The sequence below is a fragment of the Bubalus kerabau genome, chromosome 23 (assembly GCF_029407905.1).
Source record: "Bubalus kerabau isolate K-KA32 ecotype Philippines breed swamp buffalo chromosome 23, PCC_UOA_SB_1v2, whole genome shotgun sequence".
NCBI classification, from domain to species: Eukaryota; Metazoa; Chordata; class Mammalia; order Artiodactyla; family Bovidae; genus Bubalus; species Bubalus kerabau.
Window position 1 is genome coordinate 28,624,935 of NC_073646.1, and position 8,148 is coordinate 28,633,082.

The following is an 8,148-nucleotide window of genomic DNA, read 5'->3' on the forward strand; positions in this document are numbered from 1 at the left end:
CTGAGAGTGAGCCCATCACTCTTGAAAGATGGCTTGTCCCAGTTCAGCGGGCGTGTGTGAGTCTACAGGGTAAAATAAGCTCATCAGCTGCTGCTTATGGCCACGTGGTAGGTGTTATGGGGAGTGGGTGTCTGTATACCAGTGCATAATGGTCTGGTGTTGGGGAGTTGGGGCGCTGATGGAAGAACAGGCTCTGCTCCTTGATGGGGTACTTGCCCTCTTTGGTTGGGTCCTTAGCCTATGAAATGTGGAGGTGGAATTCAGTAGCGTCTAAGGTCCCTTCAGCTCTGAATTTCTGTAACTGGCCCTTCTTGCTGGCACAGGAAGCAGTGGGGGAGAGTGGGTGTAGTGAACTCTGCCATAGCAGACCTGAAGTTCAGCAGCTACTCTACTGATTAGATGCTCAGAGCATGTTTGTAGGATGAGAATGAATCATTGAGATGGAACTGCTTACTAAATTACTTAATGAAAACTGGTAGAATGACTATTACTAGTAAAGGTAATCCAGCTATTCAGAACTGAACGAAATGCTCTGGACAGAGGGAATTTTCACTTACAAAATTATGTGGGCTTGTAAATGAAACAAACCCTGTAGAAGTTAAGAATCTTCTGTTATTCACTGGTGTATTAGAGTTCTCCAGAGAAATAGAACCAATAGGCTATCTAGATATATATGTATTTGGGGGAGAGAAGGATGGGGAGTTTGGGACTAGTAGAGGCAAACTATTATGTATAGGACGGACAAATATCAAGGTCCTACTGTAGAGCACAGGGAACTATAGTCAGTGTCCTGTGACAACCATAATGGAAAAGGATATGAAAATGTGTGTGTGTGTGTGTGTGTGTGTGTGTGTATAACTGAGACACTGCTGTACAGCAGAAATTAACATTATAAATCAACTGTACTTCAATAAAAATTTTTTTGAAAGATGTATTTAAGAGGAGATTCATTATAGGAATTGGCTTGTGCCGTTATGGAAATCAAGAAGTTCCATAGTTTGCTGTGTGCCAGCTGGCAAACCAAGAGTCCCAGTGGTAGGATTCTGTCCAAGTCCAAAGGCCTGAGAATCAGGGGGAGCAGATGACGTAAGTCCCAGTCTGAGGTCAAAGGCCCAAGAACCAGAAGCTGTAGTATCAGAGCAGAAGGTGGGCATCCAGCTCACGAAGAGAGTGAATTTGTCCTCCTTTCACCTTTTTGTTCCATTTGGGCCCCCAATGGATGGGGTGATATCCACCCACCCTGGGGAGGGCAGTGCACCTTACCGTCTATGGGATCTCCTGCTAATGCCTTCCAAGAAAACCCTGACAGACACACCTGGAAATAAAGTTTTACCATTTGTCTGGGCATCCCTTAGGCCAGACACGTTGATACATAAAACTAACTGGGCTTGAGAACCTCCCTAAACTGCCTCATCTACCTGACTGCTCATCCATGGGCCGTTTGGAGTGAGAACTTGGATGTCTAGGTGCTGAATATCAATAGACTATGAAAAACTGATCTTTTAGAAATTGTTTGCTACTCTCTTTTTATCTTGCTTTCTTAAACAATCTTTCTGTTCAAAAAAGCACAGAGCAATAAGCCAAGTCTAAAATGGAATTCTGTCAGAGTACACCCTCCTCTAGAGTCTTGAGCGATTTCTGTTCTAATTAAGTCATTAGGTTTCACAACTTGAGGCAGTAAAAACTGGGTTTTGGCCTTCATTCGATTCAACAAACACTGAGCTACTGTTATGTGCCCAACACCAGGCACTTGGAATAACATAAACAAAACATGATTCCCTGTCCTTGTGAAGCTTGCAGTCCAGTGAAAGTTCAGTTCAGTTCAGTCATCAGTCATGTCCGATTCTTTGCTACGCCATGAATCGCAGCACACCAGGCCTCCCTGTCCATCACCAACTCTTGGAGTTTACTCAAACTCATGTCCATCGAGTTGGTGATGCCATCCAGCCATCTCATCCTCTGTCGTCCCCTTCTCCTCCTGCCCCCAATCCCTCCCAGCATCGGGTCTTTCTTTTCCAATGAGTCAACTCTTCACATGAGGTGGCCAAAGTATTGGATTTCAGCTTTAGCATCAGTCTTTCCAATGAACACCCAGGACTAATCTTTAGAGTGGACCGGCTGGATCTCCTTGCAGTCCAAGGGACTCTCAAGAGTCTTCTCCAACACCACACTTCAAAAGCATCAATTCTTCGGCACTGAGCTTTCTTCACAGTCCAACTCTCACATCCATACATGACCACAGGAAAAACCATAGCCTTGACTAGACGGACCTTTGTTGGCAAAGTAATGTCTCTGCTTTTGAATATGCTATCTAGGTTAGTCATAACTTTTCTTCCAAGGAGTAAGCGTCTTTTAATTTCATGGCTGCAGTCACCATCTGCAGTGATTTTGGAGCCCCCAAAAATAAAGTCTGACACTGTTTCCACTGTTTCCCCATCTGTTTCCCATGAAGTGATGGGACCAGATGCCATGATCTTAGCTTTCTGAAAGTTGAGCTTTAAGCCAACTTTTTCACTCTCCTCTTGCACTTTCATCAAGAGGCTTTTTAGTTCCTCTTCACTTTCTGCCATAAGGGTGGTGTCATCTGCGTATCTGAGGTTATTGATATTTCTCCCAGTGATCTTGATTCCAGCTTGTGCTTCTTCCAGCCCAGCGTTTCTCATGATGTACTCTGCATATAAGTTAAATAAGCAGGGTGACAATATACAGCCTTGACGTACTCCTTTTCCTATTTGGAACCAGTCTGTTGTTCCATACCCAGTTCTAACTGTTGCTTCCTGACCTGCATATAGGTTTCTCAAGAGCCAGTGAAAGGAGACTAGCAATTAAATACAAAACTTTGTAAGCTACATGGTATGGCAGAAGTTGATAAATGCCATAGTGGAAAAAGGTAGAATGGGTAATGGGGATCACGAATCTGGGGGTGGGCTGGGAGGGGCAGTACATAATATTAAAAATGTTTGGTCAGAGTTGGCCTCACTGAAAAGCTGAGGTTTAAGCTTAAACTTGAAGGAGGTGAGTAAGTTAGCCAGTGTTTGGGGAGAAATCCCTTTATGCTGAGGGGATGGCTACAGCATAGGCCCTAAGGCAGGCTCCTGCCTGGTGTGCAGTAGAGACCACTGTGGCTGGTGGAAGAAGAGGTCACGAAGCTGGATCCATAGGGGGTTGGAGGCCATCGGAAGGTCTTTTACTCTGAGGCAGGATCCGCTGGAAGGTTTTGAGCAGAGGAAGGGCATAGTCTAACTTACACTGTAAGTGGTGGCCCAGACTAGGAGTAGCAGTGGAAGTAGGGAGAATGGTCAGATTCTAAATATGCTCTGACAGCACAGCCGAGATGATTTGGTGAACAACTCGTTTTGGAATGCGGATGAGAGGGGGAAAAAAAGTTTAATGACTTAATTTGGCCTTGGCAACTAAAAGGATGGGGAAGGCTGAAGGCGGAAAAGATCTGAGGTGTGAAGATCAGGAATTTTGCTTCGTTTGAGTCTGACATGTCTATGCAGATACCCAGGTGGGGTATCAGGTAGGCAGTTGGGTATGTGAGTCTCAAATGCGGAGCACATCTGGCCTGGAGTTAGAACTGTCGGCATATAGAACTGAAAGTCAATGGACAGGGCTTCCCTGGTGGTCCAGTTGTTGAGAATCAGCCTGCCAAGGCAGGGGACATGGGTTCAGTTCCTTATCAGGGACGCTTCCACATGCTGTGGAGCAACTAAGTCCGTGCAATACAATTAATGAAGCCTGTGTGCCTAGAGCCTGTGCTCCACAATAAGAGAGGCCACTGCAATGAGAAGCCTGAGTACTGCAACTGGAGATGGCCCCTGCTCGCAACTAAAGAAAGCCTGCGTGCATAGCAATAAAGACCCACTGCAGCCAAAAATAAATGAGGAGTCAGTATAGATAGAGAAGAGGACCAAGGTGAAGACAAACCAGGAAGAGAGAGTGAGAAACCACCAAGGAAACAGGAAGAAACTCAAAGTGGGATTTCATGAAACACAAGTGAAGAAGGTCCATCAAGGATGAGATTATCTGTGTCAAACACTAGTGCAAGGTTGGGTTGGATGAAGGCTGAAAACAGATCATTAATTTAGTAACATGGTGGTCACTTGGTGACCTTTGACAGGAGTGGTCTATAAATAAGGTAATTTATCAAATTAACACTTTATTTTAGCAATTCCTACCCAATTTGTAAAATTCTTTTATTAAACCCCTGGAGTAGAACAAATCTTATTAATTTGTCCAACTAATAATTTTCCCTGGCAATATTAAACTTCCAAACTCATTTTCCACTCACTGGGTATAAGCCTGGTGATTATTATTTATACAAGCCAACTCATTTTTAATTCTAGTTCACGTGACATACTATTTTTTACAAGCCCTCTTGGAACCTCACTTTGCTCTCCTCCCAACTCGGACTTGATAGAACCTGCCTCTTTTCCCTTATCCTCACAGCTGCCTGTGAAAGATTCTTTTTCTTCAATTCTACATTAAACTTTCACATTTCTTATTAAATTGATAATTTCAGTTTCTGGCTGAGACATAGTAGATAAAGATGCTTGATGAGTCAATAGAAGAAACAGGGAGAAAGGGAAGGAAGGGAAAAGGAAAGAAAAGAGATTGTCAGTTCTAACTGGAGAATACACAGAGCTCTCATAAAGAAGGGCAGTGACTTTATTCCTATTCTTCATGTTCTATAAATCCTTAGAAATATGATCTGCCTAGACAAGCTCCATAAAAGCAATGTATTGATAAAAGGGAGACAAAAAACATATATAGGAACTTCCCTAGTGGTCCAGTGGTTAAGACTCTGTGCTTCCAATGCAGGGGGCATGGCTTTAATCCCTGGGCAGGGAACTAAGATCCTCTACATGCCTCATGGCATGGCCAAAAATATATATACATATAAATGTATATATATACACACACATATATGTACATTCTGGGTTGGAAACTGTGATCAAAGTATTACTAAAACTAGCACTTTTTCCAGAGTTCAGTAACCATTAAAAATGAAACCACTTTCCTGGTGGTACAGTGGTTAAGAATCCACCTGCCAAAGCAGGGGACACAGGTTTGATCCTTGGTCCAGGAAGAGTCCACATGCTGCAGAGCAACTAAGCCCATGAGCCACAACTAGTGAGGCTGCACACTGCAACCCCTGAAGCTGGTGTGCCCTAAAGCTGCTCACTGCGACGACGAGCCACCGCGATGAGAAGCCCACGCACTGCAGTGAAGAGCAGTCCCCACTCGCCGCCAACTAGAGAAAGCCCACACACAGCAACGAAGACCCAGTTCAACCACAAACAATTTTTTTAAAAAAGAAACCACTTGAATTTTTTGCAAAACGGTCTTCAATCCTAGGTAAAATTTCTTCTGTGTATTATGTTAACACCTGTGATCACAGCTTAGGGTGGATGCTCTTGGCCCCAGTAAAAAGTTTATGCTGTAGTCATGCATAAGATAAAGGATGCTGTGCAAATCACTGGCCTGGGTTCCAGCTCTGAATGAGAGCTCGTAGTAGTCATTAACTTGTGAGCTTGTTTCCTGTCAAAAATAGGACAGTGACCTCTATACTGCTGACCTCAAGGTTGTGAGAATCACATGAGGAAACAGTTGAACACATCTTGGGAAATGTGAAAATAAGCAGTGTGACTCGGGACTTCCCTGTTGGGCCAGTGATTAAGACTCCTCATTCTAGTGCAGAGGGTGCAGGTTTGATCCCTGGTCGAGGAGTTAAGATTCCACATGTCTTGAGGCCAAAACACCCAAAACATAAAACGGAAGCACTATGGTAACAAATTCAATAAACACTTTAAAAATAGTCGTCAAAAAAAAAAATCTTAAAAAAAAAAAGCAGCGTGACTTGTGACCAGATGACTGTCCAAATTTGCTGAACCTGATCATAAAGATTCTGAGGGTCACAGAGCAAGAGCCACCACGCTATGCCATCACGACTGAGGCCGACCATTTCCATCTCTGGCATCTCCTGCTCCACTCCTGCCCACATCTAGAGCGCTGTGCCCTGCTCCGGGAGTGGCAGCCAGGTGGGCCTCCCTAGATGTTGTGAAGAAACACTTGTCTCCACTGTAAGAGAGAATTGTTCAGTCACTCAGTCATGTCCAACCCCGCGATCACATGGACTGCAGCAAACCAGGCTTCCCTTTCCTCCACTATCTCCAGGAGTTTGCTCAAATTCATGTTCATTGAGTCAGTGATACCATCCAACCATCTCATCCCCTTTTGCCTTGTTCTCCTCTTGCCTCCAATCTTTCCCAGCCTCAAGGTCTTTTCTAACGAGTCGGCTCTTCGCATCAGATGGCCAAAGTATTGGAGCTTCCACCTCACATCAGTCCTTCCAATGAATATTCAGGGTTGGTTTCCTTTAGGAATGACTGGTTTGAACCCAATTCTCAATGTTAGTCTGTTTCAGAATGAAAAATGATAGACCTCACAAGGATAGGAAACCACATAACACTGTCACCGCCTTCTGAACCCTGTCTTGGTGCCACTGTGTACAGAACTCCTGGAAGAGCTTTTCTGTGGCTGTTTCCAGTGAGTCCAGAATGAGAAAAGCATGGAAGAGGTTAGCTCAGTTGTTGGGACGTGTCAGACTCACCCTCGACACAACAAAGACAGGACTGTGCCTGCTGCTTCTGGGCAGCCAGTGAGAGCTGGACAGCCTGGGGGCGGGAGGAGGGGCCGTGTGATTGGTGTAAGAGGTTCTCTGTGGGTCTCACGATTCCTCGGCAGATCAGACACCCCTGAGCCACATTCAGCACGCACCTCCTGTTCAGGCCGCTTCTCAGGCCTGGTGGTTAGACACGGAGGGCAGGGGGTTGGACGGAAGCCCTGTCCTCCACCCGTCCGCCGGGCTTGCTCCAGCTCCTACACACAGGGCGGTGGCCAAGGTTGAGGCGCTTTGCGGAGCTCTCCACAGTCCGGCCTGCTTGGTCCTGCCCACTTTGTGGCACTAAAGCTGCGAAACAGCTTTGAGGACAGCTGCCAGTGAGAGCTCACAATGGCGAAACAACCGCCCTCTTGTCTGTGGTCTCATTTAAATGTTGCCAAACCTATGTCATAAGCTCTCCTCCAGAAACTCTGATTTGGAAGGAGGTTTGGTTCATCTGATTTGATTATTTGGCTAAATAATGATCTCATTATTTGACCAAAGTTGATTATTTGGTTAAATTATAAATTTTTCAAATCTCTTCTGATGTTAAACCCTCCTGGCCTTTGCTACTTAATTATCCAACAGTGTCCACTCGAGGCTGCCTCTTCCTGAACCTGTGTGTCTCTGTCTTCCCCCCATTTCCCACCAGGGAGTGTATAAAATCTCAAATTTTCAAACCAGCAAGAGTATAAAATCTCAGATTTTCAAAGCATGTTCTGATATGTCCCCTTTAAGGCCGCTGCTCAGAATAAACATGAACCTGGCCTTTTGGATCCTCCCAAACCACTTGTGAAATAGTTCAGAAATAGTTCAGGGACTTCCCTGGTAGTCCAGTGGCTAAGACTCCTCACTCTCAATGCAGGGGACCCAGGTTCAACCCCTGGTCAGGGAACTAGATCCCACATGTCACAGTGAACAGTTCAAAGGTTCCAACTAGAAGATCCCGAGTGCCAAAACAAAGACCTGGTACAGGGAAATAAATCAGTATTTCAGAAAAAAAAAGAAATGGTTCGTATAAGTTCTGATGAGTTATTCCTTAATTCATTTAAGGGAAAATGCTGATCTTTATTTGAAATGAATAAAATTTGTTTTTAGTTCTTTTTGGTTTGTTTTTAGTTCTTTTAATTCATGTCATTATCAAATATCCATTTTAAAAAATTGGAGTATAATTGCTTTACAATAATGTTGTGTTAGTTTCTGTTGTACAATGACGTGAATCAGCTATGTTCAGGTACATCAGTATACATATATCCTCTCCCTCTTGAGCCTCCCTCCCACCCCTCTAGGTCATCACAGACACCAAGCTGAGCTCAAATATCCATCTTTTAAGATCAGTACTTTCAACCCTCCACTGTTACCTTTTTTAAAAAAGCCTTTGTAACATTTCCTGTGTGACAAATACCAAGAGGGAAGAAAAGGGCTTCCATCCCTCACACTCAACACTGCCCCCAGGGGTGGGGCTGATGGTGGATGCGCTG

At 44.5% G+C, this 8,148-nt stretch overlaps 1 non-coding gene across 1 annotated transcript; it reads left to right on the plus strand.

Moving 5' to 3' along the window:
* The first annotated feature begins 7,489 nt into the window (after nt 1-7,489).
* Nucleotides 7,490-7,562, plus strand: TRNAE-CUC (transfer RNA glutamic acid (anticodon CUC)). The gene has a single exon. It is a non-coding gene; the product is annotated as a tRNA-Glu (tRNA).
* The last annotated feature ends 586 nt before the right edge of the window (nt 7,563-8,148 follow it).